The following is a 24,679-nucleotide window of genomic DNA, read 5'->3' as shown; positions in this document are numbered from 1 at the left end:
CTACGAAAGCTTGTGCATCCAATACCCTGATGAGGATGTCCCATATGTTCTTAAAACTGGACTGATCCATTTGCTTCCAAAGTTTCATGGCCTTGCAGGTGAAGACCCGCACAAACATTTGAAAGAATTTCATATTGTTTGCTCCACCATGAAACCCCCAGATGTCCAAGAGGATCACATATTTCTGAAGGCTTTTCCTCATTCTTTAGAGGGAGTGGCAAAGGACTGGCTGTATTACCTTGCTCCAAGGTCCATCACGAGCTGGGATGACCTTAAGAGAGTATTCTTAGAAAATTTTTTCCCTGCTTCCAGAACCACAACCATCAAGAAGGATATCTCAGGTATTAGACAACTCAATGGAGAGAGCCTGTATGAATACTGGGAGAGATTTAAAAAACTATGTGCCAGCTGCCCTCACCATCAGATTTCGGAGCAGCTTCTTCTCCAATATTTTTATGAAGGACTCAGTAATATGGAGAGAAGTATGATAGATGCTGCCACTGGTGGAGCCCTTGGAGACATGACTCCTGCTGAAGCCAAAAATTTAATTGAGAAGATGGCTTCCAACTCCCAGCAGTTTAGCGCCAAAAATGATGCTATAGTCATTAGAGGAGTGCATGAGGTGACTACAAACTCATCTGCATCATCTGAAACTAAGAAGCTTGAAGGAAAACTAGATGCATTGGTTAACTTGGTAACCCAGCTGGCCTTGAATCAGAAATTTGTACCTGTCGCAAGAGTCTGTGGTTTGTGCTCCTCTGCAGACCACCATACAGACCTTTGCCCTTCCATGTAGCAACCTGGAGCAAATGAGCAGCCCGAAGCTTATGTTGCAAACATTTACAATAGACCTCCTCAACCTCAGCAGCAAAATCAACCACAACAGAACAATTATGACCTCTTCAGCAACAGATACAACCCTGGATGGAGGAATCACCCTAATCTCAGATGGTCTAGCCCTCAGCAACAACAACAGCAGCCTGCTCCTTCCTTCAAAAATGTTGTTGGCCCAAGCATACCATACATTTCTCCACCAATCCAACAACAGCAACAGCCCCAGAAACAGCCAACAGTTGAGGCTCCTCCACAACCTTCCCTCGAAGAACTTGTGAGGCAAATGACCATTCAGAACATGCAATTTCAACAAGAGATCAGAGCTTCCATTTCATAGCTTAACCAATCAGATGGGACAATTGGCTACACAATTAAATCAACAACAGTCCCAGAATTCGTACAAGCTGCCTTCTCAATCTGTCCAAAATCCCAAAAATGTCAGTGCCATTTCATTGAGGTCAGGAAAACAGTGTCAAGGACCTCAACCCGTAGCACCTTCCTCATCTGCAAATGAACCTGCTAAACTTCACTCTACTCCAGAAAAAGGTGATGACAAAAATTTACCTAACAATTTTTGTGCAGGTGAATCTTCCACTGGTAATTCTGATTTGCAGAAGCAGCACATCCCTCCTCTTCCATTCCCTCCAAAAGCAGTTTCCAACAAAAAAATGGAAGAGGCAGAGAAAGAGATCTTGGAAACATTTAGAAAAGTAGAGGTAAACATACCTCTGCTGGATGCAATAAAGCAAATTCCAAGATATGCTAAATTCTTGAAGGAGCTGTGCACTAATAAGCGGAAGCTTAAAGGAAGTGAACGAATTAGCATGGGCATAAATGTCTCCGCATTGATTGGTAAATCTGTTCCCCAAATACCTAAAAAATGTAAAGATCCAGGTACATTCAGCATACCTTGTATTATAGGGAATAGTAAGTTTGACAATGCCATGCTAGATTTAGGAGCTTTTGTTAGTGTTATGCCTCTGTCTATTTTTAATTCTCTATCTCTAGGTCCCTTGCAGTCAACTGATGTGGTAATTCATTTAGCTAATAGAAGTGTTTCCTATCTTGTTGGTTTCATAGAAGATGTCTTAGTTAGAGTTGGTAAACTGATTTTCCCTGTTGATTTTTATATTTTGAATATGGAGGATGGGTTTTCTCAAGGATCAGTTCCCATCATTCTAGGCAGACCCTTTATGAAAACTGCTAGTACTAAGATAGATGTATATGCAGGCACACTATCCATGGAGTTTGGTGATATAACTGTTCATTTTAATATTTCGGATGCTATGAAATACCCATCTGAAGATCTTTCTGTATTTCGTGCTGAAATAATTGAACTGATGAAAGAACATAATTTGGAAACGTTGGGTCTGTTTGGGTAAATTCCCAACCGTAGTATCACAATGCCATAAACGGGATGCTTGAGTGCCCACCTGGCTGTGGCCATGACTAATTTTGCACGTTGTTTCCAAATCATCATTGTTGTGCGTGCCTTGTGGAAATAATATGGAAGTTCAACCCGAGACCGACACCTTGACCCACGAATTTGTTTTGCCCCGGATATCAAAATCGGGCTCCCACGATAAAAGACCCCGTTGAGACACAACCTTAGACTACTTTGAACCTTGGCCTATAAAAAGAATCCTCATCCTTTCCCCCGAAGCAAAGGATAGCGGAATCTCCTCAAGGGAGAGCAAATAACGAAGGCTAAAACCCGATTTCCCAAAGAAAGAAATGGAGAGGGAGAAATGAAAAGAAAGAAAAGGAAGAAATGAAAGGAAAGAAAAGAAAAAAATGAAAAGAAATGAAAAGAAAGATTCCTGATCAAAGATCGGAAGAAAGTAAAAAGGAAAAGATCGGAGGAAAACAGAGTAATTTCCGATCAATGAAAGAAAGAGAATAGAAAATCTTCAGACCAGATAAATTTTCATCAAGGTAAGTGACTGTCGGCAAAGGAAAACCCATTTTTTTGGTGGTTCTTCCTTTCGGATTTCCATTCAAAGTCATTCTCGACTGGCGATATCCTACCCCACATAAACAAAGAGGAAAAGACCGAAACACCCGGCTTCCTCTCCAAAAACACTATCGTCGAGAAAATCCTATTGATCCGTGATCACACGTGTGATCTTTGATTCGATAGGAAATCATGTGCAAAATAAAGTCATGGTGCAGTTATGGTTTGGGGTTAGGGTAAAACACTTGCCTGTGTGAGTTTTTATACACTATGAGTGAATTATTCCCAGTTTCAGCTTAACCCGATGTTTCCCCTGAATGTTCATTTAAAAGCTAAATGTTGACATCTTGCCCTTCATTTTCAGTTACAAGGAAGATTACCCTTGGCATGAGTATATTGTTTCTCTAAGATATGGTGCTCTCGTGAATGATTTATTTTTCTTTGCAAAAATCATGTTTGCCTTTTTAGGTGGAAAAAACCCGGTGGACCATTCGGTCCTGCCCACAAATCTTTTTCGGAGACCCATGAATTGATTGCCTAGCGCAGTTCATGTGTCCTCTACCAACGAGTCTGGAGCCCCGCGAATTGAATGCCTAGCGTTGTTCTCCAATTCTCCATTCTTCACTTTTATTTGGAGCCCCATGAATTGATTGTCGTTCATGCATCCTCCACCAACGAGTCTGGAGCCCCGCGAATTGAATGCCTAGAGCTGTTCGCCAATTCTCCATTCTCCACTTTTATTCGGAGCCCCATGAATTGATTGTCGTTCATGCATCGTCAACCATCGAGTCTGGAGCCGCGCGAATTGAATGCCTAGCGTTGTTCGCCAATTCTCTATTCTCCACTTTTATTCGGAGCCCCATGAATTGATTGTCGTTCATGCATCCTCCACCAATGAGTCTGGAGCCCCGCGAATTGATTGCCTAGCGTTGTTCGCCAATTCTCCATTCTCCACCTTTATTCGGAGCCCCATTAATTGATTGTCGTTCATGCATCCTCCACCAATGAGTCTGGAGCCCCGTGAATTGATTGCCTAGCGCTGTTCGCTAATTCTCCATTCTCCACTTTTATTCGGAGCCCCATGAATTGATTTTCGTTCATGCATCCTCCACCAACGAGTCTGGAGCCCCGCGAATTTATTGCCTAGCGCTGTTCGCTAATTCTCCATTCTCCACTTTTATTTGGAGCCCCATGAATTGATTGTGGTTCATGCATCCTCCACCAACGAGTCTGGAGCCCCGCGAATTGATTGCCTAGCGCTGTTCGCCAATTCTCCATTCTCCACTTTTATTTGGAGCCCCATGAATTGATTGTGGTTCATGCATCCTCCACCAACGAGTCTGGAGCCCCGCGAATTGATTGCCTTGCGTTGTTCGCCAATTCTCCATTCTCCACTTTTATTCGGAGACCCATGAATTGATTGCCTAGCGTTGTTCATGTGTCCTCCACCGTCAAGTGCAGAGCCTCCGGTGACTGGGAAATGTGGTTTTTTGTTGTTGTTTGTATTTTGTTTTGTATTGTGCAGAAAAGAGAAGAAGTAGAGACGAGAGTCGGTATAGATTAATAACGGAAAGGGCAAAGACGGACAAAATCAGTGCTTTTATCTTTACTTTCCTCTTATCTCCGATAAAAGGTAAGTAAAGAGGGGCAATTGTCATACCCTAATTTCATCCGGGGACTATTGCTTGATGGCATGCAACCTTTGATTGACCGCTTCGAAGTACTTAGCACCCTTTGTTGCACAATATGTGAAGTCCCGAGACGCGCCAGAAATCAATAGGAAGCATGGTTACGCGATCCGTGAAATTCCGTAATGTGGCGGAAATCAAAAGGAAATACTGTTACACAATCCGTGAGTTTCCGTAACTTCTTCAAAAGTTAAAAAAGAGTAAATACATGATCCGTAAGGTTCCGTAACCTTACGGAAAGAAAATAAGTATCGTTACGAAATTTGTAAAGTTTTGTAACGTTACGGAAAAAGAATCACCAAAAAAAGTAAAGGGGGTGTATTTAGTAAAATGGGGGGTACAAATAGTAATTTTTGAATCTGGGCCCTTCTAGAGGTTTCTGGGCAATTTCTTGCTTAAGGTGGAGCAACCAAGCTCGCCTGGGCGAGCTGAGCTCGCCTGGGCGAGCTGAGCTCGCCTGGGCAAGCTAGGTGGCAACCACCTCCCCCGTTTTGTTAAAAAATGGGCTTCCGGGACACCCGTAATGCTTCCGTAAAATTCCCATAACCCTAAATAAGCATATTTCACTTAATATGGGTGAGAAGGAAGAGAAAAAAGAAGAAAATCATGTCCTACAGGCTTTCGTTACTTTTCCGTAAATTATGAAAGAAGGGGGTGAACTTATCAAAAATGAGGGGGTGCAAATAACAATTTTGAAATTTTGAAATTGGGCCTTCCAGAGTATTTTCGTAGCTGGATTGCTTCTGGAGGAAGCAACCTAGCTCACCTGGGCGAGCTGGGCGGCAACCTCCTCCCCCTTTTTCCTATAAATAGGCTGAAGGGGGATGTTCTAAGGGTCCCGGATCCCCCTGGTGATGTATTTTAGCTGTTTTGGGTGAAAAAAATCGTTTCCGTGAAGAAAATCCAAGCCGAGGTGCTTCCGTAACACTTCCGAGATGTTTCCGTAAGCAAATCCGTGAAAGTTTTCCTCTGTTCTTCTCCGTTATTCACCGTTCTTCATCCATTCTTCGTTCTTCAACACGTAAGTTTCCAAATCCAAAATTTTTAATTCATTTATTGTTTCTTGGCTTTCATTTTTATTTCGTTCAATTTCGGTTTCTTTTCTTCCGTTTTTTTAACGAGCTTTAACCGATCATTTAAGCCGTTTTCTCGCCTAATCAAAAAATAAAATAAATTTCCACCGATCATTTGAGTTGTAATATCCGTTAATTTCAGTTAAAATGAATTCCGACCGTTCGGTCGTGTCGTAACCACGTTGGAAATCAAAAAAGAGGTAAAATAATAATATAATAATCGAAAAATACCTTTTAGTAAAATAAAGAGGAAAAATCAATCGGACGTTTGTCTTTGGGATTTCTCGTTCTTAATTGAATTGACTAATAACTAAAGTGAAACTAAGGCTAAAATCAACCCGCAAAGTCAAGCTCGTCCACAAAAAAATCACTAAAAAGGATTTTAAGATTCAATACCTCAGTTTTTCTTACCAAGTAAAAAGGATCATTTTTAAGGTCCTACGCCTTAAAATGATCACCTTCCAAGTAAAAAGAATCGTTTGATTCACCCTTAAAAAACAATTACGTAGGTCTGATTTCCTCTTCGATGGAGGGTACGTAGGAGCAAGAGCCCCGCTTTTGTCGACCTCAAAAATAAAAAAGGCAATAAAAGTTAAGATAACACAATTTCACAATTCTAAAAAATAGGCTGTTGTCCTTTAAGACAAACGTGAGAGGTGCTAATATCTTCCACAAACGTAAATACAACTCCCGAACTTAGAATTTTCGTTTTGACTGGTTTCCTTCAGTTTTTTCTGACATTTTCCACAAATAAACATTGGTGGCGACTCCGCGCATCTTTCCTCCTTTGGAAAGCACACCCGTGAGTCTCGCCTCGCTCGCCCGTAAAAGGGCATGTTGCGACACAACCCAACCCCCCGAACTTTTCAATCCGAGCCGGGAGCTCCCTCCCAACTCAAGTGAAAGGACCACCCGCAGCTGAAAGAACGCCTACCCAACACACAACTCCAGCCACTCCCCGGCCAGTCAATAATACAACCCCTGGCGCGAGCTATAATAATGCACGACGCACCCCCCCGAGAGATGATTTCTCTCCTATTCCCATGGCATACTCCGAGTTGTGGCCTTCATTGTTGGAAAATCATTTGGTGGTGGCCATACCCAAAAAGGTCTTCCAGCCACCATACCCCTAGTGGTACAACTCGGATGCCAAGTGTGCATGCCATAGTGGAGCCCCCAGACACAACATTGACTCCTGCCTGCCGTTCAAATATAAGGTGCAACACCTAATTAATGCCGGTTGGCTATCATTCCAAGAGGAGGGCCCCAATGTTAAAACCAACCCACTAGCTAGTCATGGAGGGGCTAGCGTAAACGTCATTGAAGAGCATGGGCCGTCGGGGGCAAAGAGATTAGAAGATGTGGCTATCTAGACGCTTCATCTACCAGTCGCTGCAAGCGGCATGCATGGTCTCCCGTGGCGGAGACGAAAGGGACGAATGTTTGTTTCACCTCGGGGAGTCGCACGACATGGAAACCTGTCCCGCGGTGGAAGAATTGCTTCAGCGGCTCATGGACTGGGGGCAGCTTGAAGTGTCCAAAGGAGGGAGGGAAGAACCACAGATTTGCATGCAGTCGGAAGAAAAGAAGGTTCCCCGAACCCCCAAAGCCCTAGTGATATGTTTCACTAGAAAAGGGACCGGCTCCACGCCCATGTACCCCCGCACAACGCCCAAGCCGACGCCGTTTGCATATCGAAGCAATAAGGCCTTTCCGTGGAAGTATAGCCCTCCCGCTTTTGGAGAAAGAGTTGCAACCAAAGTTGACTCTTTGTCAGCCAAGGTGACCAACATCACCGGCCTCAGTGGCATAACCGGCAGTGGCCGGGTGTTCGCTCCCCCTCACTCGGCAGAATTGCCCTCCAAGGGGAAAGCGCCCATGGTCCAAGAGCCCACAGATGTAGCCACCCCCTCAAAAGAAGTAGATCCTCCGGTGGTAAAGGAAGCTAAGAAGAAAGAAGGTCTTCAAGGAAAGACAGTGACTTTGGAAGAGGCTCATGAGTTCCTTCGTCTCATCCAACAAAGCGAGTTTAAAGTAGTTGAGCAACTGAATAAAACTCCGGCGATAATCTCTTTGCTCGAATTGCTCATAAACTCCGAGCCTCATCGTGCACTATTGATAAAAGTCCTCAACGAAGCCCACGTAGCACAAGACATCTCAGTTGAGGGTTTTGAAGGCATAGTTAATCATATAACCACCAATAATTATATCGCGTTTTCGGAAGAAGAGATTCCCATTGAGGGGAGAGGGCACAACAAGGCTCTACATGTGTCAGTCAGATGTATGGACCATGTCGTCGCGAAGGTACTCATCGACAATGGTTCAAGTTTAAATGTGATGCCAAAGACCACCTTGGAGAAGCTTCTTTTTAGTGTGTCACGTTTAAAACCAAGTTCGATGGTGGTACGAGCCTTCGACGGTACTCAGCGGGAAGTGATGGGGGAAATCGACATCCCCATTCAGATAGGCCCCCACACTTGCAATGTGGTTTTTCAAGTGATGGACATAAATCCCGCCTACAGCTGCCTCTTGGGGAGACCTTGGATTCATGCGTTGGGAGTGGTCCCTTTGACGCTTCACCAGAAATTGAAGTTCGCGGTCGGTGGACTTTTGGTGATAGTGTCAGGCGAAGAGAATATGTTGGTGAGCTGCCCCTCCTCCGCACCATATGTAGAAGCAGCGGAAGAATCTTTGGAAACAGGTTTCCAATCCTTCGAGGTGGTGAGTTGTGCCTCTGTGGAGACGAGCCCGCTGCTACCTTCTCTCTCTAATGCGGCCATAATGGTGGCACGGGTGATGCTCAAGCACGGATATGAGCCCGGAATGGGTCTGGGCAAGGACAGCCTCGGGAATGCCGACGTGGTCGATATTAGGGGAAACCCGTACAAATATGGGTTGGATGAACCCGGGATGCCAAGAAGGAGGAATGCGCCATCAAGATTTCAGGCGGATAGGGCATGGCCCGACCATGTTAGCCAGTGTTTCATCTGTGCTGGAATAATGCCTGAGGAAGAGGTGGCAGCAATAGGAGAGGAGTGCCCTCAAGACCCGCCAAGTTTCGTGCGGCCATGCCATCCCGATTCCCCAATGGGGAACTGGCGCGTGATAAGCCAGTCAGAGGTCTATACCACTGATTCAATGTAATTAGAGGCTATAGATTCCTTTCTCTTTTGTTTTGTGAAACCTACCTTATTAAATAAACAAAGAGATCTTGTTTCATCTGTTCTTGCAGTTCCATCTTTTCTTATATCGTTTTGCATGTTTTTGTTTCTTTTGTCTTGATTGGTATAGATGTGAGGGTCGATTCTTTGAGGATCCTAATGACGAGGGTTGGACAATCGATTTTGACCAAGATGTGAGCCAAACAATAAACAAAGAAGAGGAAGAGGACGTCCTTTCACCGGAGTTGCAGAGGTTGATCGCTCAGGAAGAACGCGAAATGAAGCCTCACCAAGAGGAAACCGAACTGGTAAACTTAAGGACCGGAAAGGGAAAGAAAGAAGTAAAAGTAGGAACCGGTATGACTGCACCTATCCGCCAAGGCTTGATAACCCTTCTTGAAGAATATCAAGACGTCTTTGCGTGGTCCTACCAAGACATGCCCGGTATGGACTCCGACATTGTGCAGCATAAGTTGCCATTGAATCCTGGGTCTTCCCTAGTTAAGCAAAAGCTACGAAGGATGAGACCCGAAATGTCTTTAAAGATCAAAGAAGAAGTAAGAAAGCAGTTCGATGCGGGTTTCTTAGCTGTAGCTCGATACCGGAGTGGGTGGCCAACATTGTCCCGGTCCCAAAAAAGGACGGCAAAGTGCGAACTTTGTGAGTGGTACCATCCTGTACAAACAAAACCACGACATGACCCTCCTACGATGCGTAGATGCCAAAGAGGCGAACTTCATGATTGAGGAAATCCACGGGGGTTCATTTACGACACATGCCAATGGGCATGTTATGGCCAGGAAGATCCTTAGGGCCGATTATTACTGGCTCACTATAGAGAGCGATTGCTGCGCCCATGTGAGGAAATGTCATAAATGTCAAGCATACGCGGACAATGTCAATGTTCCGCCACATCCTTTGAATGTTATGTCCTCCCCTTGGCCTTTTTCCATGTGGGGGATAGACGTCATTGGGGCCATCAAACCCAAAACTTCGAATGGTCATCGTTTCATTCTTGTGGCGGTAGATTACTTCACCAAATGGGTCGAAGCGGCCTCTTATACCAATGTCACGAGAAGTGTGGTGGTCAGATTCATAAAGAGGGAACTGATTTGTCGATACGGACTCCCTAGGAAGATCATTACTGACAATGGCACCAATCTGAACAACAAAATGATGCAGGAAATGTGCGAGTATTTCAAGATCCAACATCATAACTCCACCCCTTATCGGCCAAATATGAATGGGGCTGTAGAGGCTACAAATAAGAATATTAAGAAGATCGTTCAGAAGATGACCGTGTCATACAAAGATTGGCATGAGATGTTGCCTTTCGCCCTGCATGGATATAGAACCTCGGTACGAACTTCTACTGGGGCGCGTATTCCTTGGTTTATGGGATGGAAGCGGTACTCCCATTTGAGGTAGAGGTCCCTTCCCATAAGATAATAGCGGAATCAGGCCTAGAAGAGTCAGACTGGGCTCAAGCACGCTACGACCAACTCAACCTTATTGAAGGTAAGCGTTTGACGGCAATGAGCCATGGGCGCCTATATCAACAAAGGATAAAGAACGCGTTCGACAAGAAGGTACGCCCGCGCAAGTTCAACGAGGGGGACCTTGTGCTGAAAAAGATATCCCACGCTGTTAAGGATAATCAAGGGAAGTGGGCCCCGAATTACGAAGGACCTTTCGTTGTGAAAAAGGCTTTTCTGGGGGTGCTCTGATACTCACCAACATGGATGGCGAGGAGCTACCCTCGCCCGTGAACTCTGATGTCATTAAACGATATTACGCTTGAAGTCTGGGGCAATTGAGGGCATCGTTGCATGTTCTTTTATTTCTGAGTTTTTGTTCTTCTTGGTTTCCTCCCGGGATTCCCATCCGCTGTAATTATCTCGTCACGTTGCTTTAAATGAAGAGAACATGGGTTGAGGCTTCAGTCCTCACTTTGGTTTTAAACCTTGTGTTAGTTTGTAATAACCCGAGTCATTTTCGCTCAGTTCATGGGGTTCCCCAAGCGCTTAATTAAAACTGAACCTAACCAGTTTTCACTAAGAAGATCATTGCATTGAAAACATTCATGCATGCACATACACATGCATATTTTGTGATAACAGGGGCAGAATCGTCTTAGGCCACGGTCAGAAGTCAAGACAAAGTTGACGACAAAAATCAACCAAGGTAAGACGATGACCCGGTCACGATTTGTCGCGCATTGTTTGTTTCCTACTTTCAGGTACTTAGGGACGAATGCAAATGGAGGATAGGGTCACGACCGACAGATCGTCGTCCCTTCCCGGTGCTGGACAAGCAGAAAACGTCGCTGCAAGGTAGCCCAGTATCCTTTGAATTTACAGTAATTATTACTATTGTTTGTTTAAAATAGTAATGGATGCCTGATCTAACTTAAGTAGGGGGGCCATGGCTATGTTTTCCCTAAAAAAAAAATTTGGCAGGTTAGCTCGCCTGGGCGAGCAACCCCTGCACCAGATTATAAAAAAGGAGGGAGGGGAACGTTTTCTGCACCCAAAAAACTTCCCCCTCTCATTCAAAAGAGAGACCTCACGAAGCTTGCGGTTTTTGCTCCCCCAAGCCACTTTTGGTTGCATTTTGCTTTCATTTTTTGTATTCCTACTCACTCCAACAAGTAAGTATTCAATCCATGAGCTTTTAGCTTTCCATTGGTGCATTTTGTTCATCTTTTGGTGCTCTAAATTGTGAGAATGTGCTCATATTTGTGGGGCAGTTTTGGGGTTTTTTATGCTTGATTTGTTAGAGTTGAGGGATTGTAGGGGATGGCCTTAGGCCTATGTTGTATTCTGAAGCAATGGGGCATGCCACATTGCCCCTATTCTCTTGCAATTTATGCCTAAACACGCGCCCACCAAGTGCTCGGTGAAATGCCCCAATGACATATGAATATAGTTTTGTAAGATTGGGATTGTGGGACTGTTTTATATACATAGGGACAACATAGAGGATTCGAAATAGGTGCCCACATGCAATTCTAAGCTTAGGAACCCAAGCTTTTAGTTTCAATGCAAGGAAACATGGCTTATGTCTAAAATCTAAATTTTGGTTTTGAAAGTGGAAAGGCATGAAAATTAGGACATGATTGAGAGAATTTTTACTAGGATTTGGCTGCCCCATGAGGGTTACTTTGCATCTGGGTAGCATGGAAAATACCTTTCAATGGTATGTATATATGTGTGCGAATATAGGTAGCATGGAAAACAACTTTCAATATATGTTAATATATGGAATAAAATGCCTTGAAAAGTGTGAATGAGTCGCAAAAATGCCTTTTAACATGTGCGTATTTGAGGATAGGTAGCATTAGGAGCCTTTTAGAAAATGTACCCATGTCAAAAAGGGCCTGAGGACGCTTCCTAAATGAATATATGATGGCATGGAATTTCCTTTGCAAATGCAAGTATGTGCATGATGTAATTAGCTTTCCAATGTGCATATAAATAAATGTGAGTGAAACAACAAAAATTTGTATGATAAATACTTCAAATATGTGTAGGTAGTTTGTGATAGCAAAATATTTAGGATGAGATTAGGTGTAAATTTTGACACAATGCCTTGAGCACAAGAATGTGTGTTCTTTTCAAAGATGTATATATATGTGTGGTAACTAGAATGTGTTAGATGTCCTTGTATGTTGACATAAATAGTAGGATATTTTACACATACGCATGTTCATAAATGCGTTACATTAAATGTGTGCATGAGTTCGTTCTAAATCGGAAGGATTAGCATGTCATTTTTGTGTTAAAATAAGCATTATCTTGTAGACTAACTTTCCAAATGTTTGTCTTCATAGGAAATGGCCCCGAGGAAGCTTGCCTCAAAGAGATCTAGGAAGGACGCCGCGGCTGCAGGGACTAGTGCCGCTCCTGAGTTCGATAGCCATCGTTTTAGGAGCGCTGAGCACCAGTAGCGTTTCGAAGCCATCAAGGGATGGTCCTTCCACCGAGAGAGACACGTCCAGCTCAGGGACGACGAGTACACGGATTTCCAAGAGGAGATAGCTCGCCGACGTTAGACGTCGCTGGTCACTCCCATGGCCAAGTTCGATCCAGATATAGTCCTCAAGTTTTACGCCAATGCTTGGCCTACGGAGAAGGGCGTACGAGACCTCCGGTCATGGGTGAAGGGCCAGTGGATTCCTTTCGATGCAGACGCCCTCAGTTAGTTCCTGGGATATCCGCTAGTATTGGAGGAGGGCCAGGAGTGCGAATACGGTCAGAGGAGGAAGTGGGCCGATGCATTTGATGAGGAGGCCATCGCTCAGCTGCTATGCATACTAGGTCAGGATTTTGCCCGGACCGCTGCCGGGATACGGGTGCGGATCATGCGCACCAACATGACTACCTTGACCCAGACTTGACGTTGCTGCTCAGCAACATCCTGCCCAGCGATCATAATTCCGACCTCCCTCTGCCAAAGTGTCAGCTGGTGTATGTCATCCTGACACGGATGAGTGTTCATGTGGCTCAGTTGATTGCTGATGCCATTTATCTATTTGCAGGTATGCCACCTACCAGGCACCCTCTAGACCCAGATAAGTCTAACAGGGCCCTGGGTTTTCCGGCATTGATCACGGGTCTCTGCCAGTCGTTTGGGGTTCCTGTCACACCTAGTAAGGTGATTCAACCGCCGATCACCCGATCTTTCATAGAGAAGTACTGCATAGCTAGACAAGCACAGGGTGGCGACCCGCAGGCCCCAGACGCACTGCCGCCACCTCCTCAGGCTGATCCAGCTGGGTCATTTGACACGGAGCGGTATTTACGGCAATTGGTTCGCCAGCAGGCGGCCAACCACAGGGCGCACGTGCAGACCCATGGCTGCCTCTACCAGCTCAGCCTTAGCCTGCAGAGCCAGGGTTTCCCTCCTTTTCCATGCCCTACTCCGGATCAGTTCAGGGCAGAGGTTGCATGGCCTGGAGATTGGCCTGAGGCCCAGGCAGGGGAGGCACCCACAGAGGCTCTCGGCGAGGCAGATGAGGCCCGCATGGATGAGGAGATAACAGATTTGCTCGATTTTTTGGGAGGGAGCGGAGCCACATGACCGGGAGATCCCTAGATCCATATTCTCTTTTTATGTTTCCTCTTTTATCTGTTACGTATCATTTTATTTTTGTTTAACTGAGGGACAAACATTTGTTTCATTTTGATTGACTTTTGTTTTGTGCATACATGTTGTTTGAACTGTTGCGTTAGTACTTACTTCATTGTTGTCAATAGTGTTTGTTGAAATTCCGGAATCGTGTAGAGTTTTTCATTTAGGAACGTCGTCCTAAAAAAAAGGAACCAAAAATCCTGATAAAAAGAAAGAAGCGTGTGAATAAATGTCATGTATATAAAGAAAAGAAAAAGGTTTATGTTTATATATATGTAAAAGGAAAGTGTGTATAAAAGGATTTCGTGTGTGTAAACAATGTAAAAAATTCTTATGTGTGTGAGCGACGAGTGTATATAAAGAAACTTCTGTATAAACTACGGGTGTGTGTGGGAAAAAATGAAAAAAGAAATCTTTGAACATGAATAGGGTTTGTATATAGACTGTGTGACATAAAGAAAAAGAGTTCTAATGCGTATACAAAAAAAGTTCGTCATGTATAGGAATGAAAGTGTACAAAGAAAAGTTTTCTCGTAAATAGCAATGGATGTATAGTTTTTGTGAACATAAAAATGAAACAAAAAGAAAAAGAAAGGAAGACCTTGAAGGTCGACATGTTATAGTTGTAGGAAGCATAAATCATTCGTAGAGAGCAAACATATCTTCTGGAAACAAGGGACTGACGCTAAGAGTTTATTTTCCTGAATAACCGAGATAAGAATGGATGAATTCATTGAACTGATGAAAGAACATTATTTGGAAACGTTGGGTTTGTTTGTGTAAATTCCCAACCGTAGTATCACAATGCCATAAACGGGATGCTTGAGTGCCCACCTGGCTGTGGCCATGACTAATTTTGCACGTTGTTTCCAAATCATCATTGTTGCACGTGCCTTATGGAATAGTATGGAAGTTCAGCCCGAGACCGACACCTTGACCCACGAATTTGTTTTGCCCCAAATACCAAGATCGGCCTCCCACGATAAAGGACCCCGTTGAGATACAACCTTAGACTACTTTGAACCTTGGCCTATAAAAAGAATCCTCATCCTTTCCTCCGAAGCAAAGGATAGCGGAATCTCCTCAAGGGAGAGCAAATGACGAATGCTGAAACCTGATTTCCCAAAGAAAGAAATGGAGAGGGAGAAATGAAAAGTAAGAAAAGGAAGAAATGAAAAGAAAGAAAAGGAAAAAATGAAAAGAAAGGAAAAGAAGGACTCCCGATCGAAGATCGGAAGGAAGTAAAAAAGGAAAAAATCAGAGGAAAATAGAGTAATTCCCGATCAATGAAAGAAAGAGAACAAAAGATCTTCAGAACGGATAAATTTTCGGCAAGGTAAGTGACTGCCGGCAAAGGAAAACCCATTTTTTGGTGGTTCTTCCTTTCGAATTGTCATTCAAAGTCATTCTCGACTGGCGATATCCCGCCCCACATAAACAAAGAGGAAAAGACCGAAACACCCAGCTTCCTCTCCAAAAACATTACCCTCGAGAAAATCCTATTGATCCGTGATCGTACGTGTGATCTTTGATTCGATAGGAAATCGTGTGCAAAATAAAGTCATGGTGCAGTTATGGTTTAGGGTTAGGGTAAAACACTTGCCTGTGTGAGTTTTTATACACTATGAGTGATTTATTCCCAGTTTTAGCTTAACTCGATGTTTCCCCTGAATGCTCATTTAAAAGCTAAATGTTGACGTCCTGCCCTTCATTTTCGGTTACAAGGAAGATTACCCTTGGCATGGTTATATTGCTTCTCTAAGATATGGTGCTCTCGCAAATGATTTATTTTTCTTTACAAAAAGCATGTTTGCCTTTTTAGGTGGAAAAAAAACCGGTGGACCATTCGGTCCTGCCAACAAATCTTTTTCGGAGCCCCATGAATTGATTGTCAGTCCTGCATCCTCCACCATCGAGTCTGGAGCCCTGTGAATTGATTGCCTAGCGCTGTTCGCCTATCCTCCACCCTCAAATCTTATCCGGAGCCCCATGAATTGATTGTCATTCATGCATCCTCCACCAACGAGTCTGGAGCCCCGCGAATTGATTGCCTAGCGCTGTTCGCCTATCCTCTATTCTCCACTTTTATTTGGAGCCCCATGAATTGATTGTCATTCATGCATCCTCCACCATCGAGTTTGGAGCCCCGCGAATTGATTGCCTAGCATTGTTCGCTTATCCTCCACCCTTGAAATCTTGTTCGGAGACCCATGAATTAATTGCCTAGCGCTTTTCATGCATCCTCTACCATCAGGTGCGGAGCCTCCGGTGACTGGGAAATGTGGTTTTTGTTATTTTCTTGATTGGTTCCATCGCCAAACATGTGTATATATGTATATTATGTTATTGTTGTTTTTGTTGTTTGTGTTTTGTTTTGTGTTGTGCAGAAAAAAGAAGAAGTAGAGACGGGTGTCGTCATAGACTAATCACAGAAAGGGCAAAGACGGACGAAATTAATGTTTTATCTTTGCTTTCCTCTTATCTCCAATAAAAGGTAAGTAAAGAGGGGCAACTGTCATATCCTAATTTCGTCCAAAGACTATTGCTTGACGGCATGCAACCTTTGATTGACCGCTTTGAAGTACCTGGCACCCTTTGTTGCACAATGTGTGAAGTCCTGAGACGTGCCGGAAATCAAAAGGAAGCGGGTTACGCAATCCGTGAAATTCCGTAATGTGACGGAAACCAAAAGGAAGTATTATTACGCAATCTGTGAGTTTCCGTAACTTCTACGAAAGCTAAAAAAGAGTAAATACATGATCCGTAAGGTTCCGTAACCTTATGGAAAGAAAATAAGTATCGTTACGAAATTCGTAAAGTTTCGTAACGTTACGGAAAAAGAATCACCGAAAACGTAAAGGGAGGGTGTATTTAGTAAAAAAGGGGGTGTAAATAGCAACCAGGCCCACTTGGGCCTTCCAGATTCTTCCCCCAGAAGGCGGTTTCTTCTGGAGGAAGCAACCTGGCTTGCCCGGGTGAGCTGGGTGGCAAGCTCCTCCCCTATTTTGCTATAAATAGGGGGAGGAATGAAGAAGGAAGGGGTTCAGCCTTCTTGGCACTTCGTATTCTCTTGAAATTGCTGAGGAAAATTGTTTCCATGAAGAAAATCCAAGCCGAGACGCTTCCGTAACGTTTTCGTGGGTAATTACGCGAAGATTTTCAACCGTTCTTCGACATTTATCGTTCGTTCTTCGTTTTACTTCGGTCTTCAACCAGTAAGTACCCCAAACCGAGCTTTTCAATTCATTCTATGTACCCATGGTGGTCCCCATTTGTTTTGTGTACTTTTATTCTCGTTTTCATTTACTTTCCATACCCCCTTTTGACATGCTTCAGTCATTTATTTAAGTCATTTCTCGCCTAATCAAAAAATAAAATAAATTTCCACCGATCATTTGATTTGTAATATCCGTTAATTTCTGTTAAAATGAAATCTGACCGTTCGGTCGTGCCATAATCACGTTGGAAATCAAAAAAGAGGTAAAATAATATTATAATAATAAAAAAAATTCCTTTTAGTAAAATAAAGCGGAAGAATCAATCGGACGTTTCTCTTTGGGATTTCTCTTTCTTAATTGAATTGACTAATAAGTAAAGTGAAACTAAGGCTAAAATCAACCCGCAAAGTCAAGCTCGTCCACAAAAAATCACTAAAAAAGGATTTGAAAGTTTATTATCTCAATTTTTCTTACCAAGTAAACGGATCATTTTTAAGGTCCAACGCCTTAAAATGATCACATTCCAAGTAAAAAGAATCGCTTGATTCACCCTTAAAAAAAGAACTACGTAGGTCTGATTTCCTCTTCGATGGAGGGTACGCAGGAGCAAGAGCCCCGCTTTTGTCGACCTCAAAAAATAAAAAGAAATAAAAGTTAAGGTAACACAATTTCCACAATTCTAAAAAATAAGGCTGTTGTCCTTTGAGACAAACGTGAGAGGTGCAAATACCTTCCTCAAACATAAATACAACTCCCTAACTTGGAATAATCTTTATGACCGGTTTCCTTCGGTTTTTTCCGACGTTTTCCACAAATAAACGTTGGTGGCGACTCCGCACATCTTTCCTCCTTTGGAAAGCGCACCCATGAGGCTGGCCTCGCGCGCCCGCAAAAGGGCATGTTGCGACAAAATCAAAAAAGCAAAGTGTCATCAGGAATTAAAATTCTTGTGACTGGTCCTAATTGTCCTGTATCTGAACATTCTTCTTTTCTGTTAGATGCCATACTGGAGTAGCTGGAGGAGAAGTGTCCAAAGGCAGAACTGGTATGGTCTGGCTCTCATGTATCTCTAAAACAGGAATGGAAGAGTTTGCTGCGTGCTAAGGAGAAGATGGATCCACTCCTGGAAATGGTGCATCAGCTGACGCTGGCACTAGTCCATGATGAGCAGCTCATTGGATCTGGTTTATAATCTTCTTTTTTTACAATCAACAGCTCCAAAGATGGTGGCTTCAGATGAGTGATCATTTCCTGGTTCTGGCTCACGCTGTTGAGGTGCTGATTGAAATCTCATGTTATCATTATGATCATGTGGTCCAGAATCACTATTCTTATGTTTCTTAGAGGCCATCTGCATATAGAGAACCAAACAATTAATCAGGACACAGTTATTCAAATTTTTAAAACCGAAAAAATAGAACTGGAAAAGGCACTGGCCACTTAGCGAGACAAAACTCGCTTAGTAGGCTTCACAAAAAAAATGACACTAGGCTTAGCGACATAGGAGTGTTGCTTAGTGGAAATTGCTACGGTCCAGTATTTGCAAAATTGGCTTAGCTGTCGAGGAGCCCGCTAAGCCTAAGGTTAGCCGCTTGGATTTGCACTTAGCCAAGGATAAGTTGCGCTTAGCGGCACTAAACTGAGCAAAAATTTCACAAAGTTATGGGAGCTTAGCGAGTGAAGCTCGCTTAGCTCAGCGGATGCCACAACCAATTGCGCTTGGCTCAGGAATGCTCAACTTATTGCGTGGCTATTACAAAAAAAAATGGTTAAGTTACCTGGGCTTAGCGATTCAGCTTCACTTAGCCACAGGTAGTTTAGCAAGAGGATGAGTGTTCATCCTCAAAAGATGAACTCGCTTAGCGCGGTAAGCGCGCTTAGCGAGTTCTTCAGATTACGCTTATATAAAATGAGTATTGATGAACTCGCTTAGCGCAGCATTCTCGCTTAGCGAGTTCATCGCGTTTTCCAGAAAATGCAGAAAACACAGCTCGTTTTCTCGCACTTTTCAAGCCTCTAAAAGGCATATCAGACATGCAATGTGTACACCATACTCAATTCAGTATAGAAGCTTACATAGCCCTAATCATAAACTAATTCTAACAAAACATAAAAACCTTAAAAATCTAAAGCTACAGTTGAAGTCTTCTACCCTAAAGTTAAGACAAGAAAAAGAGAAAAAGAATCAAGGAACTTACTTGGTTGGTGTATGATTGATGCTTCAAATTCGAAAATGCACAAAGAAAGTACAGATGCAAAATGTGCATATTTTTGGAGAGAGATAATGCAGAGGCGAGGTTTCTGTAATCTGGCAAATGTGAGTGTAACTGCTGCTACACTCACTTAAGTAGTTTTTCGATACCTTTGCTTAGCGGACCATTGCGCTAAGTGAGCAAGAGAGACATTTGGTTTCTCAACCAGGCTCATTTAGCAAACACGTGCGCTTAGCTGACGTTTCAAATTTGATTTTTTTTTGGACAAAAACTCGGCTTAGCGCGAGAGTAAGTTTGCTTAGCGAGGTCTGCAGATTAGAAAAGTTGCAACTCTCGCTAAGCTGGGCTCTGGCCAGCTTAGCTAAAGTGATGCATCTTAAGTACAAAGGAGCATGCGCTTAGCTAAGAGGGACTCGTTTAGCGCTCATATTGCCGCAATGAATCTCGCTTAGCTGCCATGACTGGCGCTTAGCTTCATCGACCTTAGTTATGGTCGTAAGGAATTGAACTTGGCGACAATAGGTCCTGCTTAGCCACGGATAAGTTGTCGCTAGTGATCAGTCTGAAGCTTAGCTGAATTCAGATCGAATCGAAGTTAGCTTAGCTCAACCTTGGCCAGCTTAGCGGACCAAATCAGCCTCAGATGCAAGGGTGGGTGCTAAGCGCTCAAGACGCGCGGCTTAGCGCATGAATAGAGATGCGCTTAGCACGAGGCTTGCGCTTAGCGGAAGGACTGATTTTCAAAAAATGCTTTCTAAGTTATTTTTTAGTCCGTTTTCCATGAAATTGAAACCCTTATGTTAATCATTCAAAGATTGGTTGATATACTCCTATGTACAGCTTACATAGCAAGTTCCTAATGATCAAATGCATGAAAAACAAACATAACAAAGATTAAAACTGGGTTGCCTCCCAGGATGCGCTTCTTTAACGTCATTAGCTTGACGCTTTTACCTCTCTGGGCAATCTCATGTTTTGGTTCTCACCTTCAGAACCTCTTGACCTTCTCCCATTACCTGCAAGCAAACATTGTGTTCTGGAGCAGGCTTGTCTTCAACAAATAAGTCAAAATCAATTTTCTGGTCTTCAAAACCTAACTCCAGCTTCTTCTTCCCCATGTCAACTATGCAGCTTGCGGTCAACATGAATGGCCTCCCCAAGATTACAGGGATATCAGTATCTTCAGAGATATCCATAACTACAAAGTAAGCTAATTGTAGAGTCATTCGAGTGAGCATAATCTCCAACTCTCCCAATCTTCTGCACATGGAGAGCGGCATCAAATTAATGTTGGCTCCCAGATCAATCAGAGCCTTTCCTACATTGACTTCTCCTATTGAACAAGGAATAGTTACACTCCCAGGATCTTTATGCTTAGGTGGAAGAATCTTTTGGATCACAGCACTACAACTTCCTTCCACTATGATGTTTTCCTGATGAATGTACTTGTGCTTCCTTGTCAACATATCTTTCAAAAATTTGGAGTAGAGTGGCATCTGCTGCAGAGCTTCGCCAAAGGGCATGGTTATTTCCAGTTTCCTAAAAATATCCAAAAAATCTTGCCAAATGACGATTTTTTTCTTTCTTGGAAGGTACCACAGGATATGGTACTTCCACACTTTTGTCCACAGCCTTTCCACTTCTACTCTTCTCTGAAATCTTATTTTTTTCTTCTTTTTCATTTTTCTCATTTTCTATTTCTTTTTCTCCTTCTTTTTCTTTTTCTTGGTCCTCGATCTCTTTATTTTGGACCATTATTTTCTTCCTTTTTTCTTGATTCTCTTTACCCTTCACATCATTTTTCTTAACCTCAGCACCTGTCTTTTCACTCAGTTGTTCCTTGTCTACCACATTTTCTTCATCCTCAGCTTCCACAAACCTTTTACTCCTGGTCATCACAGCCCTGCATTCCTCCTTAGGATTATTTTCTGTATTTGTTCCAAAGCTGTTTGATGACTTGTCAGCTATCTGCTTGGCCAGTTGTCCCATCTGTACTTCAAGGTTCTTTAATGCTGACTCAGTACTCTTATGATTCGACATTGTTACCTGCATAAATTGAGTCAAGGTCTCTTCCAACTTAGTTGTCCTCTGAAAGATGTTAGGCCCTTGTTGTATTGGCCTGTTTAAGGATCCACCTTGGTCTTTATTGAACTAGTTGCCAGGGTGTATCCTCCACTGTCCTTGCTGATTATAAAGACCTTGCTAGAAGCATGAAAATCTTCCTTGAGTATACCCTTGTGTCATACCCTAATTTTGTCCGGGGACCATCCGTTGTTGGGATGCGACCCTGGTTTGACCACTTCAAGGTATTTGGCACCCATCGTTAGGAAATTTGCGAAGTTCCGAGACATGTCGGAAGCCAAAAGAAAAGCGTTGTAACACAATCAGTGAAGTTTCGTGACATGCCAGAAATTAAAAGGAAGAGTTAGTGTGCAATCTGTAAAGTTCCGTAACATTCCGGAAGGCAAAAGAGGGATGATTACATAATCTGTAAGGTTCCGCAACATTACGGAAAGAAAACAAGTATCATTACGAAATTCATAAGTTTCCGTAACTTTACGGAAAAAGAATCACCAAAAAAGGTAGGGGGTGTATTTAGTAAAAATGGGGGTTCAAATAGCAACCAGGCCCACTTGGGCCTTCTAGGATGTTCCTCCAGAAGGCGGTTGCTTCTGGAGGAAGCAACCTAGCTCGCCTAGGCGAGCTGGGTGGCAAGCTCCTCCCCTATTTTCCTATAAATAGGGGGAGGAGTGAAGGAGAAAAAGGTTCAACCCTCTTGGTATCTGAGATTCACTTAAAATTAGTGAGAAAAATTGTTTCCATGAAGAAAATCCAAGCCGAGGCGCTTCTATAACATTTCCGTGGGTGATTTCACGAAGATTTTCAACCGTTCTTCGTTCGTTCTTCGTCATTCTTCGGTCTTCAATCGGTAAGTTCCCGAAATCAAACTTTTCAATTCATTCTATGTACCCTTAGTGGTCCTCATTTGTTTTCATGTGCTTTTATTTTCATTTCATTTACTTTCCGTACCCCCTTTTGACGTGCTTTAGTCATTTACTTAAGTCATTTTCTCCCCTAATCAGAAATAAAATAAATTTCCACCGATCATTTGAATTGTAACATCCGTTAATTTCTGCTAAAATGAAATCCGACCATTCGGTCATGCCGTAACCACGTTGGAAACCAAAAAGAGGTAAAATAATAATATAATAATAAAAAATATCTTTTAGTAAAATAAATCAAAAAAATCAGTCGGACGTTTTTCTTTGGGATTTCTCTTTCTTAAATCGAATTGACTAATAACCAAAGTGAAACTAAGGCTAAAATCAATTCATAAACCAAACTTTTGTCATCGCCTAAAAAGCCATTTTCAAAGGTCCAACGCCTTAAAATGGTATTTTCTGCCTTTATTGGTTAAGTGTAGATTTCTAAAAAGCCTAAAATCAATATGTAACTTTGTTACTTCTTTCAAAAATAAAGAAATCATTAATGCTCCAATGCCTTAATGTTTTCTCACTTTTCAAAAGAATCGAAAGATTGTCTAATGGTCCAACGCCTTAAATGACCTTTCATTCAATAAAAACATATCTTGCAAAAAAGGATAAAAAAATAACTTAACCAAAACGCTTTGTTCACAAAAGAACTACGTAGGTCTGATTTTCTCATCACAATTGAGGAATATGTAGGAGCAAAGGGAAACGCCCTTGTCGACCACAAAAAGATAAAAACATAAAAAGGCATAAAAAAGACATAAGAATGTAAAAAGGGAAAAGAATATAAATTGAAGTCATATTTGCACATTTGATTAAAGGCTGCTGTCTCTTGTGACGGACGCGTGGGGTGCTAATACCTTCCTTCCCCATGCGTAAATACAACTCCCAAACTTTTCACTTAGGGTTCGTAGATCACGTCTTTTCCGGTTTTTCCGACGTTTTCCTCAAATAAATGTTGGTGGCGACTCCGTGCGTATTCCTTTCTTGGAACACGCACCCGCGAGTCACGTGTTACCCTCCCACCGAAGGGTAGGTTGCAACAGTTGGCGACTCCACTGGGGACTGTTTTTAGAGAGTTAGGCCATTTAATCTTGTGCAATGTTTTATCATGATTTTCTCCTTTGTTGGTTTCCCTTTATTTCTCTTGTGTTCTTGTATATAACTCTTGGATGCCTTTAGTGTTTTTTTGTATGCATAAGATAAATATTTATTCATTTGATGCACACAAACACCAACACTATTTGCACACACGACGAGTTGAAAAAATGGCCCTATACCTGGGCTCGTGGGAACATAAGGAGTGGAGGTGAATCTGTGATCATGCTAGGTCTCCGACTTGCTTGATTACAATGAACCCTCATCTAGAATTTTTCTCTTTGATAACATATTGTTGCTAGTAGTCCCTACTGCTGCAATATGTTCTTCGAAGGGGATGATACCTCTAGAGACCACCAAGAGAGATATGACCACCTTGGGTGTCGCAACATGCCCTTTGGCGGGCGAGCGAAGTCGAGGCTCACGGGTGAGCTTTCCACAGGAGGAAAGATGCGCGGAGTCGCCACCAACGTTTATTTGTGGAAAACGTCGGAAAAACTGAAGGAAACCGGTCAAAATGAAAATTCTAAGTTCGGGAGTTGTATTTACGCTTGAGGAAGGTATTAGCACCTCTTACGTTTGTCTCGAAGGACAACAGCCTATTTTTTAGAATTGTGGAAATTGTATTACCTTAACTTTTATTTCTTTTTATTTTTTGAGGTCGACAAAAGCGGGGCTTTTGCTCCTACGTACCCTCCATCGAAGAGGAAATCAGACCTACGTAGTTCTTTCTTAAGAGTGAATCAAGTGATTCTTTTTACTTGAAAAGTGATCATTTTAAGGCGTTGGACCTTAAAAATGATCCATTTACTTGATAAGGAAAACTGAAATGATAAACTTTCAAAACCCTTTTTAGTGACTTTTTTCGTGGACGAGCTTGACTAGGCGAGTTGATTTTAGCTTTAGTTTCACTTTAGTTATTAGTCAATTCGATTAAGAATGAGAAATCCCAAAGAGAAAACGTCCGATTGATTTTTTGCTTTATTTTACTAAAAGGTATTTTTTGATTATTATATTATTATTTTACCTCTTTTTTTGATTTCCAATGTGGTTACGGCACAACCGAACGGTCGGAATTCATTTTAACAGAAATTAACGGATGATACGATTCAAATGATCGGTGGAAATTTATTTTATTTTTAGATTAGGCGAGGAACGACTTAAATAAATGACTGAAGCACGTCAAAAGGGGTTATAGAAAGCGAATGAAAACGAGAATAAAAGTACATGAAACAAATGGGGACCACCACGGGTACATAAAATGAATTGAAAAGCTCGGTTTGAGGTACTTACCAGTTGAAGACTGAAGAAAACGAA

At 42.6% G+C, this 24,679-nt stretch overlaps 1 non-coding gene across 1 annotated transcript; it reads right to left on the bottom strand.

Moving 5' to 3' along the window:
* Nucleotides 1–319: 319 nt before the first annotated feature.
* LOC112998271 (small nucleolar RNA R71) lies at nt 320–426 on the bottom strand. Its single transcript, XR_003263308.1, has one exon. It is a non-coding gene; the product is annotated as a small nucleolar RNA R71 (small nucleolar RNA).
* Between the last annotated feature and the right edge of the window lie 24,253 nt (nt 427–24,679).

This window comes from Glycine max, chromosome 10 (assembly GCF_000004515.6).
Source record: "Glycine max cultivar Williams 82 chromosome 10, Glycine_max_v4.0, whole genome shotgun sequence".
NCBI lineage: Eukaryota > Viridiplantae > Streptophyta > Magnoliopsida > Fabales > Fabaceae > Glycine > Glycine max.
Note: the sequence above shows the minus strand (reverse complement) of the source record. Positions and strands in the feature narration are given on the sequence as shown.